Raw genomic sequence first — 13,013 nt, forward strand, 5'->3', positions numbered from 1 at the left:
GTAGTAGGAACTTGTGCATGGAGTCAGAAGAGGTAGGAGAGGTGATGAATGAATACTTTTCTTCAGTGTTTACCAATGAGAGGGGCCATGCGAGTGTGATACAGGCTGATAGGCTGGAGGAGGTAGATGTTCTGAGGGAAGATGTATTAGCAATTGTGAAAAACCTGAGGGTCATTAAGTCCCCTGGGCCAGATGGGATACATCCTAGAATATTGTGGGAGGCAAGGGATGAGATTGCAGAGCCTATGGCTTTGATCTTTGGATCCTCACTGTGCACTGGGATTGTGCCAGAGGACTGGAGAGTGTTGAATATTGTTCCTCTCTTCAAGAAAGGAAATAGGAATGACCCTGGTAATTATAGGCCGGTTGGTCTTACTTTGGTGGTCATTAAGTTAATGGAAAAGGTCCTGAAGGATAGGATTTATGACCATTTGAAAAGATGCAGCTTAATCCGGGATACTCAGCACGGATTTGTGAGAGGTAAGTCTTACCTCACAAATTTGATTGAATTCTTTGAGGAGGTAACTAAGTGTGTAGATAAAGGTAGAGCAGTTCATGTTGTATACATGGATTTTAGTAAGGTGTTTGATAAGGTTCCCCATGGTAGGCTAATGAAGAAAGTAAGGAGGTGTGGGACAGAAGGAAATTTAGCTGATTGGATAAGTAACTGGCTATCTCGCGGAAGACAGGGGGTGGTGGTGATGGAAAATTTTCAGACTGGAGACCAGTTACCAGCGGTGTACCATAAGGATCAGTGCTGGGTCCTCTGCTATTTGTGATTTTTATCAATGACTTGGAGGAGGGGGCGGAAGGGTGGTCAGTAAATTTGCTGATGACACCAAGATTGGTGGAGTAGTGGGTGAGGTGGAGGGCTGTTGTAGGTTGCAAAGAGACATTAATAGGATGAAGAGCTGGGCCGAAAAGTAGCAGAAGGGGTTTAACCCTGATAATTGCGAGGTGATTCATTTTGGTAGGAAAGATTTGCATGCAGATTACAGGGTCAACGGCAGGGTTCTGAGGAATGTGGTGGAACAGAGAGACCTTGGGGTTCATATCCACAGATCTCTGAAGTTTGCCACTCAAGTGAATAGAGCCGTGAAGCATTTGTTAACAGGGGGTTTGAGTTTAAGAGCTGAGGGGTTATGCCTCAACTGTACAGGACATTGGTGAGACCACATTTGGAATACTGCATGCACTGCTGGTCACCTCACTATAAGGAGGATGTGGAAGCATTGGAGAGAGTGCAGAGGAGATTTACCAGGATGCTGCCTTGTTTGGAGGGTAGGTCTTATGAGGAAAGATTGAGGGAGAACATAAGAACATAAGAAATAGGAGCAGGAGTAGGCCATCTAGCCCTTCGAGCCTGCCCCGCCATTCAATAAGATCATGGCTGACTGATCTGTCGTGGCTCAGTTCCACTTTCCCGCCCTCTCCCCATAACCCTTAATCCCCTCTCTTATCAAGAACCCATCAACCCGCGTCTTAAAAATATTTAGCGAGGCAGCCTCCACCACTTCAACGGGCAGAGAATTCCAGAGATTCACCACCCTTTGAGTGAAGAAGTTCCTCCTCAACTCCGTTCTAAACCGCCTCCCCTTTATCTTGAGGCTGTGCCCCCTAGTCCTACTGTCTTTTTTGAGCGGGAAGAGTCTCTCCACCTCTATCCTATCCATCCCATTCATCATCTTATACGTCTCAATGAGATCTCCCCTCATTCTTCTAAACTCTAACGAGTACAAGCCTAGTTTATTCAGCCTCTCCTCATAGCTCAATCCCCTCAACTCCGGTATCAGCCTAGTAAACCTCCTCTGCACTGCTTTTCTCTTTAGAGCGGAGGAGGATGAGAGGCGACTTAATAGAGGTTTATAAGATGATGAGAGGGATAAATAGAGTGGTCATTCAGAGACTATTTCCTCAAGTGGATGTAGCTGTTACTAGGGGGCATAACTATAAAGTTTATGGTGCGAGATATAGGTCTGAGGTAGGTTCTTTACTCAGAGAGTGAATGGGGTGTGGAATGGATTGTCTGCTGTGACAGTGGAGTCGGACACTTTAGGAACTTTCAAATGGTTATTGGATAGGCACATGGAGCACACCAGAATCATAGGGAGTGGGATAGCTTGGTCTTGGGATTGGACAAAGCTTGGCACAACATCAAGGGCCGAAGGGCCTGTACTGTGCTGTACTGTTCTATGTTCAATGCCCCTAACTCCCCTCCAACCATCAGTGTGTGCCAATTATCAGGCATGCCAATATATTTAGCTCCTAGACTAAGCCAGTCTCAGCAAAGCACAATGCCAAAGTATTTACAAAGTAATAGGAGCAGGAGAAGGCCATCTAGCCCTGTGAGCCTGCCCCGCCATTCAATAAGATCATGGCTGATCTGTCATGTCTCAGTTCCACCTTCCCGCTCTCTCCCCATAACCCTTAATCCCCTTGCCTATCAAAAACCTATCAACCCGCGTCTCAAATATACTTAGCGAGGCAGCCTCCACCACTTCAATGGGCAGAGAATTCCAGAGATTCACCACCCTTTGAGTGAAGAGGTTCCTCCTCAACTCCGTTCTAAACCACCCCCCCCTTTATCTTGAGGCTGTGCCCTCTAGTCCTACTGTCCTTTCTGAGCGGGAAAAGCCTCTCCACCTCTATCCTATCCATCCCATTCAACATCTTATACGTCTCAATGAGATCTCCCCTCATTCTTCTAAACTCTAACGAGTACAAGCCTAGTTTATTCAGCCTCTCCTCATAGTTCAACTCCCTCAACTCCGGTATCAGCCTAGTAAACCTCCTCTGCACTCCTCCAAGGCCAAAATATCCTTGCGTAAGTGCGGCGACCAAAACTGCACACAGTACTCCAGCTGCGGCCTCACCAGTGCCCTGTACAGTTGCAGCAAGACCTCCCTACTTTTATATTCAATCCCCCTCACTATGAAGGCCAGCATCCCATTAGCCTTCCTGACCACCTGTTGCACCTGCAGGCTGGGTTTTTGCGAGTCATGCACAAGGACCCCAAGGTCCCTCTGCACCGTTGCATGCTGCAGTTTGTCGCCATGTAAGTAATAGTCCTTCCTACCATTATTCCTACCAAAGTGGACAACTTCACACTTGCCAACGATTCGCCCAGCCTATCTAGATCCTTCTGCAGACTTTCCACACAATTTGCCGTTCCACCAATCTTGGTGTCATCAGCAAATTTCGACACCATACACTCGGTTCCCTCCTCCAGATCATCTATATAAATGGTAAATAGCTGAGGCCCCAGCACCGACCCCTGGGGCACTCCACTAGTTACCAACCGCCAATCCGAATAGCACCCATTGACCCCCACTCTCTGCCTCCTATTTGACAGCCAATCCTCTATCCACGCTAACACCCTACCCCCAACTCCATGCCCCCTGACCTTCTGTAATAACCTCTTGTGCGGCAGCTTATCAAACGCCTTCTGAAAATCAAGAAACACCACATCCACCGGCTCTCCTCTATCCACTGCCCTAGACACATTCTCATAGCACTCCAATAAATTCGTCAGACACGACTTCCCCTTAATGAAACCGTGCTGCGTCTGCTCTATCAAACAACTCTCCTCAAGATGCCTCGCTATTTTCTCCTTGATCACGGATTCTAACATTTCACCTACAACAGACGTTAAACTAACCAGCCTATAATTCCCTGCCTTTTGCCTGCCACCCTTCTTAAACAACGGCGTAACATCAGCCGTTTTCCAATCTTCCGGCACTTCCCCGGAATCCAGCGACGTTTGGAAAATAATCACCAAGGCATCCACTATCACCTCCACCATTTCTTTCAGAACCCTTGGATGCATTCCATCCGGTCCTGGGGACTTGTCCACAATCAGTCCCTCCAGTCTTTCGAGCACTGCCTCTCTAGTAACAATAATGTCATTCAGGCCCTCCACTCCTACCATCTTTCCATCACTAACACCCGGCAAACTATTCACGTCCTCCTCCGTGAAGACCGAAACAAAAAAGTTATTCAAGGCCTCAGCCATTTCCCCATCCCCTACCACTAAGCCCCCCTCTCATCCTCTAAGAGTCCTAGTCAGCCTCTTCCTTTTTATATATTTATAAAAACTCTTACTATCCTTTTTTATATTAAGTGCTAGCCCAGCTTCATAGTTTATCCTACCTTTCTTTATCAACTTCTTTGTCATTCTTTGTTGATATTTAAACCTCTCCCAATCCTCTTCTCGCCCACTACTCTTAGCTACTCTAAACGCATCTGCTTTTAATTTAACACTTTCCTTTACGTCCTTCGTTATCCACGGCTGATTATCTCTCCTCCTACGATCCTTTTTAACCATCGGAATAAATTTCTGCTGAGCACCAAGAAAGATCTCCTTAAAGATCCTCCACTGTTCCTCAGCAGACCTACCTTCCAATGCGCTCCCCCAGTCAACATTCGCCAATTCCTCTCTCATCCTATTGTACTCCCCTCTGTTCAAACAAAGGACACATGTCTGGGACCCCACTTTCTCCTCCTCCATCTGCATCAGAAACTCCACCATACAATGATCACTCTTCCCAAGAGGATCCTTCACCACAAGGTCCCTAATTCTACCTGCCTCATTACATAACACCAGATCCAAGATAGCTCGCTCCTTCGTCGGCTCCAACACACACTGTTCAAGGAAACTATCCCGGCAGAATTCCAAGAACTCTTCCTCAAGCCCACCACGTCCAACATGGGTCGACCAATCAATATGTAGATCAAAATCCCCCATAATTATCGCCGTTCCATTCCTGCATGCCGCATTTATTTGCACGTTAACAGCCCGCCCCACCTCCAGATCATTATTTGGGGGCCTATAGACGACACCCACCAGCATCTTCCTCCCTTTGCTGTTCCTAATCTCCACCCACAACGATTCCACTTTCTGCTCTTTGGCTCCTATATCCTCCCTTACTACCACCCTGATGCTATCCTTAATCAGCAGAGCTACGCTCCCCCCTTTTTCCTCCCGCCTATCCTTCCTAAACACTTGATCTCTTGATTCTCTTGATTAAACACTTGATTCACTTGTGGGAAAGGATTAAACACTTGTCTCTTAATTGCTCTCCTAAATCGTCTAATAAGCCCAGTGGTTATGGAAAACGGCTGCAAAAAAAGTCTAATAAGAGCAAAGTCAAATGAATCACTTAGCATAGACCTAGGTACTGGACACCCAAGGCCTGTAAACACTGTGAAGTCCTCACTGCCATCAGAAGGCTTGTGCTAAAATTAGGATAGCTGTTCCACAGACTAGTCAAACAATAGCTTATCAAAGATTTTGCTTCCACCAACTTTTCAAGAAGACTCACAACCCTCTGAATATAAGAATGATCGCTGGAGTGATGAGCATATCGTATGAGGAATGGTTGAGGACTCTGGGTCTGTACTCATTGGAGTTTAGAAGGATGAGGGGGGATCTTATTGAAACTTACAGGATATTGTGAGGCCTGGATACAGTGGATGTGGAGAGGATGGTTAACATTCATGGACCCACAGTCAGAACAGCAAGGCACAGCCAGAGCATTGGATCATGTAGCATCAAGGCATGGACAAAATAACTTGCCAGCGCTGCAAGAACAAGCAAGAGTAAAATGACAGGAGCAGTAGTTTATGTGGGAAAGGATTAAATAGGTTTTATAACAGTTTTAAATTGGTGTAGAAACAGACTGAGAAATAAACGATAGCCATTTGAAGAACTACCTTGTACTAGGACAATAGCAATCAAAACTGACAAAGCAACCCTTTTGTTGAGTGTGGCACGCCATTCACCAAACATAGAGTGGGTTTTAGAGCATCCCTGTTGTGCTATCAAATTGAATTTCTAGCAGTCTGTGACAGGACGTGAGTCACAATTTCAATGTCACACAAATCCACACCTAACATTTTTGTCATTTCTTCCAGCAATGCCTTCAGATTAATGTACTGACCAAAAGTTCAATGAAATGCACCCAGCCACTATCTGATCTGACAAATGTCAGAAGGTAAATTTTACCACTGACGTTAGTAGTCTGAGGACAGAATGCCGATGAAGGGTATAAACTGATCCCTAGAATGTGGTGGCCTTCCTTCAAAAAGTGAGAAACAGAGTAGACTAGTCAACCCTTCCACCATTCACTTAGATCATGGTTCAGCTAAGATCATGGTTCATCTGTATCTTTATACCCCTTTGTTCCACAGCACTTGTTTGTCCCTTAACAAGTATCAATCAACCTCTTGATGACTCCAGTTGAGTCCCAGAAATAGCTGCAACTTTTTAGGAGGAGGTTTCCAGATCTTCATTATCCTTTGTGTGAAGAAGTGCATTTAGGTTTCACTAGTGAATGGCCTCACTGTAAATTTAAAGTTACACACATTTATTCTGAATTTCCTCATCAGAGGAAATGGTTCCTCTCTACTTATTAAATTCTTTAATCACTTGAAATTTTACTGGAATCAGGAGTCAAAGAGGTAGGTTTTATTGAACATTTGCAAGTATAAAAGAAAGGCAGTAGAGTTTAGAGAGGGCAGAACAAGAGCACATAGATCTTGGAGGGTTGTAAAGTTGGAGGAGTTTACAGAGATATGCACATCCCTGAGGGGACTGGAACACAAGATGAGAATATTAAAACATAAGGCACTGATAGATGGGGATCCAATTTAGATCAGAGAGCACAATGGATGATAGATGAATGTGGCAGAAAAACGTTTGCAGCAAAGAACAATACTGGGGATTTTGCTCCACTCACATACTCATTTTTCCCTTTTTTATTACCTTAGATATGCCCCAAATATACGTGAAAGATATATACAAGCTATGTGTTGCATTTAGAAGGTGCAAGATTCTCCTTGAAAGCTCCAACCCTCAAGGGTTACTCAGATATGTTTTCAACTATCCTACTCACACATCACATACACATCACGTGCAGTCTTTTCTCTCATGGTGCCAGTGACCCAGGTTCAAATCCAGCCTCAGGTTACTGTCTGTGTGGAGTTTCCACATGCTCCCCGTGTCTGCATGGGTTTCCTCTAGGTGCTCTGATTTCCTTCCACACTCCAAAAGATATGCAGGTTAGGTGGATTGGTCATGGTAAATTGTCCCCTAGTGTCGAGGAGACTAGCAGAGTAAATACATGGGGTTACAGGGATATGGCCTGGGTGGAATTGTGGTTGATATAGACTCAATGGCCAGAATTTTGCCATCCCGCCCGTCGCAGGAATCTGAGCGAACGAGGAGTAGACAATGGGAAGGTCGGTTGACCTTGAGCAAGATTTTACAGTTTGGGGATGAAGGAGGCTGTAAAATCCTGCCCAATGGGCCAGTCGTTAGCACTGTTGCCTCACAGCACCAGGGACTGGGTTCAATCCCAGCCATGGGTCACTGTCTACGTGGAGTCTGCACATTTTCCCTGTGTTTTCATGGGTTTCCTCCGGGTGGTCCAGTTTCCCCCCAAACTCCAAAGATGTGCTGGTTAGACGTGCTGGCATTGGCCATACTAAATTCTCCCTCGGTGCACCCGAACAGGTGCCGAGAGTGGCAACTAGAGGATTTTCACAGTAACCTCACTGTAATGTTAATTTAAGCCTACTTGTGACACTGATAAATAAACTTAAGCTTCTGCACTGCAGGGATCCTATGATTCTACATTGTTCTCCTGTCTGGCAGGTTATTTGGTGATCCAAAAAACATGTGGGGAGGGAGAGGGAATATTAAAATAATTGGTTCATCATCAAAATCTGCATTAAAATACTGATTGTAACTCATACCTGATAAAAACAATGTCCTCCACTCAGGGAACTTCAATTCTAACACTCTTGAACTTGAAAAGAAAGACTTTTTACCCTATTTTTGTTTAATCGGTCACTTATCCCTTGTGAAAGTGTCCCTGCTGCTGCAGATTATTCCACCTCTCCCTCTGATAATTGTTGGAGAATGGTGTGGCTGTACCCTGGTGACACAGTTAGTAGGTTTGCAGATGACAGTAAGATTGGTGGCACAGTGAAGGAAGTTATCTCCAATTGTAATGGGATCTTGATCAATTGGGCCAGTGGGCTGGTGAATGGCAGATGGAGTTTAATTTAAACAACTGCAAGGTGATGCATTTTGGTAGACTGAACCAGGACAGGACTTACTCAGTTAACGATAGGGCATTGGTGAGAGTTACAGAGCAAAGAGAGCTAGGGGTACGTGTTTATAGCTCCTTGAAAGTGGAGTCACAGGTGGACAAAGTGGTGAAGAAGGCTTTGGCATGCTTGGTTTCATCGGTCAGAACATTGAATACAGAAGTTGGAATGTCTCATTGAAGTTGTACATCACATTGGTAAGGCCACACTTGGAATTCTGGTCACCTTATTATAGAAAGGATATTATCAAATGCAGAAAAGATTCACTAGGATGCTACCGGGACTTGATGGATTGAGTTATAACGCGAGGCTAGTTAAACTGGGACTTTTCTCTCTGGAGCATAGGAGGCTGGGGGGTGATCTTATCGAGATCTATAAAATAATGAGGGGCACAGATCAGATCAGTCAAGATCTCTTTGTTCTGTAACTCTCACCAATGCCTATTATTAACTGAGTAAGCCCTGCCCTGGTTCAATCTACCAAAATGCATCACCTCGCATTTATCTAAATTAAACTCCATCTGCCATTAGTCAGCCCACTGGCCCAATTGATCAAGATCCCGTTGCAATCAGAGATAACTTTCTTCATTGTTCACTATGCCACCAATCTTGGTGTCATCTACAAACTTACTAACCCATGCCTCCTATATTCTCATCCAAATCATTAACATAAATGAAAAATACCAGTGGACCCAGCACTGATCCTGAGGCACATCGCTTGTCACAGGCCTCCAGTTTGAAAAACAACCTTCTACAATCACCCTCTGGCTTCTGTCAAGAAGCCAATTTGTATCCATTTAGATATCTCACCCTGGATCCCGTGAGATTTAACGTTATGCAACAACCTTGTCAAAGGCCTTGCTAAAGTCCATGTGGACAACATCAACTGCACTGCCCTCAACTACCTTCTTGGTTACCTCTTCAAAAAACTCAAATTTGTGAGACATGATTTTTCCACTCATAAAGCCATGCTGACTGTCCCTCGTCAGTCCTTGTGTCCCTAACTGCCTCTAGATCCTGTCTCTCAAAATACCTTCCAACAACTTACCCACCACAGATGTGAGGCTCACTGGCCTGTAGTTCTCAGGCTTTTCTCTGCAGCCCTTTTTAAACAAAGGCACAACATTTGCCACCCTCCAATCTTCAGGCACCTCACCCGTGACTATTGATGATTCAAATATAAAATATAAAAGTAGGGAGGTCTTGCTGCAGCTGTATAGGGCATTGGTGAGGCCGCAGCTGGAGTACTGTGTGCAGTTTTGGGCACCGCACCTGCGCAAGGATATTTTGGCCCTGGAGGGAGTGCAGAGGAGGTTTACTAGGCTGATACCGGAGTTGAGGGGATTGAGCTATGAGGAGAGGCTGAATAAACTAGGCTTGTACTCGTTAGAGTTTAGAAGAATGAGGGGAGATCTCATTGAGACGTATAAGATGATGAATGGGATGGATAGGATAGAGGTGGAGAGACTCTTCCCGCTCAAAAAAGACAGTAGGACTAGGGGGCACAGCCTCAAGATAAAGGGGAGGCGGTTTAGAACGGAGTTGAGGAGGAACTTCTTCACTCAAAGGGTGGTGAATCTCTGGAATTCTCTGCCCGTTGAAGTGGTGGAGGCTGCCTCGCTAAATATTTTTAAGACGCGGGTTGATGGGTTCTTGATAAGAGAGGGGATTAAGGGTTATGGGGAGAGGGCGGGAAAGTGGAACTGAGCCACAACAGATCAGCCATGATCTTATTGAATGGCGGGGCAGGCTCGAAGGGCTAGATGGCCTACTCCTTCTCCTATTTCTTATGTTCTTATGTTCTTAAATATCTCTGCTAGGGGACCTGCAATTTCCTCCCTAGCCTCCCACAATGTCCTGGGATGCATTTCATCAAGTCCTGGAGATTTATCTACCTTGATGAGCTTTAAGACTTCCAACATCCCTTTTTCTATAATATGTACATTCTGCAAGACATCACTATTTATTTTCCCAAGTTCCCTAATATCCATGCTTTTCTCAACAGTAAATACAGATGAGAAATATGCATTTAAGATCTCACCTATCACTTGTGGATTCACGCATAGATAACCTTATTGATTCTTAAGAGGCCCTACTCTCCCTACTCTTGTTACTCTTTTGCCCTTCATGTATTTGTAGAAGCTCTTCGCATTCTCCTTTGCCTTATCTGCCAAAACAATCCCACGACCCCTTTTGCCCTCCTGATTTCTCTCTTTACTCCACTCCTACACCTTTTACACTCTTCAAGGGATTCATCTGATCCCAGCAGCCAATGCATGTAATTTGCCTCCTTCTTCTTCTTCTTAACTGGGGCCTCAATATCCCGAGTCATTCAGGGCTCCCTACTTCGACCAGCCTTGCCCTTTAAGAGGAATGTTCTTACCCTGAACCTTGGTTAATACACTTTTGAAAGCCTCCCACTTACCAGACATCCCTTTACCTTCCCACGGATTCCACCAATTAACTTTTGAAAGTTCCTGCCTGATACTATCAAAACTGGCCTTGCCCCAATTTAGAATTTTAACTTTTGGGCCAGACTTATCATTCTCCATAGCTATCTTAAAACTGATAGAATTATGGTCACTGGTCCCAAAGTAATCCTTCACTAACACTTCTGTCACCTGCCCTTCCCTATTTTCCAAGAGAGGAGGTCAAGTTTTGCCCTCTCTCTAGTCGGGCCATCCACATACTGAATGAGAAATTCTCCCTGAATTCACTCAACAAATTTCTCTCCATCCAATCTCTAATATCATGGCTGTCCCAGTCTATGTTGGGAAAGTTAAAATCCCCTATTATTACCACCCTATTTTTCTTGTAGTTGTCTAAAATCTTACATATTTGCTCCTCAATTTCCCATTGACTATTTGGGGGCCTATAATACAACCCTATCAAAGTGATTTCCCCCTTCTTATTTCTCAGTTCTACCCATATAGACTCAGTGGCTGAACCCTCGGATATATCCCCTCTCAGTTCTGCCGTGATGTTTTCCCCAATCAAAAATGCAACTCCCCCTCCTCTTTTACCTCTGTCCTATCTTTCCTATACGATTTGTACCTTGGAACGTTGAGCTGCCAGTCCTGTCCCTCCCTTAGCCATGTTCATTAATTGCTATAATATCCCATTCCCATGTACCTATCAATGCCCTGAGTTCATCTGCCTTGCCTGTCAGGTTTCTTGCATTGAGATAAATGCAATTTAATCTGGACTTCCCTTGCTCTCTGTCTTGCTTTTGCTTAATCTGTCTGTTACTAGGATTACTGACACTCCCTTTACTATTTAATGCGCTGTTTTTAACTTCTGAGCTGTCGTCAACCTTCTCTGCTGTCGCCCTACTGTTTGGGTCCCACCCCCCGCTGCCAAACTACTTTAAACCCTCCTGTGTGGCTCTAGGAAATCTCTCCACCAGGATGTTAGTCCCCCTCCAGTTCAGGTGTAACCCATCCCTCTTGAACAGGTCACCCTTCCCCAGAAAAGATCCCAAGGATCCAAAAATCTAAATCCCTACCTTCTGCACCAGCTCTCAAGCCAGGCATTCATCTGCGTAATCTTCCTATTCCCTATCTCACTAGCACGTGGTACTGGTAGTAGTCCAGAAATTACTAACTTCAAGGTCCTGCAATTTAGCCTTCTGCCTAACTCTCTATATTCATACTTCAGGACGTCATCCCTTTTGCTACCTATGTCGTTGGTACCAATATGTAAAACAACCACTGGCTGTTCACACTCCCCTTTAAGAATGTCCTGCAATCGCTCAGAGATGTCCTTGAACCTGGAACTAGGGAGGCAACATACCAACCTGGATTCTTGATCACAGCCACACAAATGCCTCTCTGTACCCCTAACTAGCGAATCTCCTATAACTACAGCTTCGCTTGCTCTTTGCCCGATCCAGTCCCAAAGCAGAACCAGAAGGGGTGCCATAGGCCTGGCTGCTGCTGGTATCTTCCCCTGACTGGCTATCCTCCTCAATGGTATCTAAAACAGTTTGAAAGGGGAATAGCCACAGGAGACTCCTGCACTACCCATCTGCCTCTCCTGACGGTCACCCATCTACCTGTTTGAATCTGTGGTGTGAAAACCTCCACGTAACTAGTGACTATCACACTCTGCATGCTCCACAGTGCATCCACCTGCCTCTCCAACCGAACAATGCGTTGTGTGAGGAGCTGCAACTGGACACACTTCCTGCAGACAAAGTTGTCAGGGAGACTAGATTGCTCCCTAATTTCCCACATCTGGTAGGAGGAGCATACCACTACTCTAACTGCCATACTGCCCTTACACAAGTAAAAGGATAAAAGAATCCCAACTCACCTTTCCCTTGCTTGTGGACCTCCTGATGATTTTTGTTTTGATTAAAAGCAGTGTTTGGGGTTTAACTGTCCCTTCATAACAGTTCCTCCACAAACACCTTCTGGTCTCAGTGAATGCACCTACGCAAATGTTACCTGCAATCACCAATCATCTTTGCCGCTCCGCTGCCGTCACCTTGCCTTTACACGAAGAAGGAAGGTGATTCCCGGAAATCCGCCTTCTGGTCGCAGTGACTGCACCTATGCAAATGTTACCTGCAACCACCTTCGCCACTCTGCTGCCCTCACCTGCCCTTCACGTCTCATGAAGTGTAAATTGTTGTTATCCTGTTACAATTGTCAACTTCTTGCAAGCTATCCTGATGAGTGCAAGACTGAAGTTTTGTTCATTTCCTTCTGTGTTCCAAATATATTATTCTACCGAGTTTTCCTACCCTTACTGTATAAACGTAGTTCACAAAGAACTCTCCCACAGTGTGCCACCTGGATGTGCAATTTGTTTCTAAAAATCATTAACTATATGATGTGTGTGAACTTGTTGGAACTGATCAAAATCAGTCAACTGATGGAGAATCCAGGGTTCCATCAT

The 13,013-nt window shown here is 45.0% G+C and overlaps 1 protein-coding gene across 1 annotated transcript in view; it reads right to left on the reverse strand.

Annotated features, from left to right (window-relative positions):
• Positions 1–13,013, reverse strand: part of LOC145337812 (sideroflexin-5-like) — a 206,345-nt gene that overhangs the window by 115,322 nt on the left and 78,010 nt on the right. The window lies entirely within an intron of this gene.

The sequence above is a fragment of the Carcharhinus amblyrhynchos genome, unplaced genomic scaffold, assembly GCF_965287045.1.
Source record: "Carcharhinus amblyrhynchos unplaced genomic scaffold, sCarAmb.v2.hapA scaffold_77, whole genome shotgun sequence".
Taxonomy (NCBI): Eukaryota; Metazoa; Chordata; class Chondrichthyes; order Carcharhiniformes; family Carcharhinidae; genus Carcharhinus; species Carcharhinus amblyrhynchos.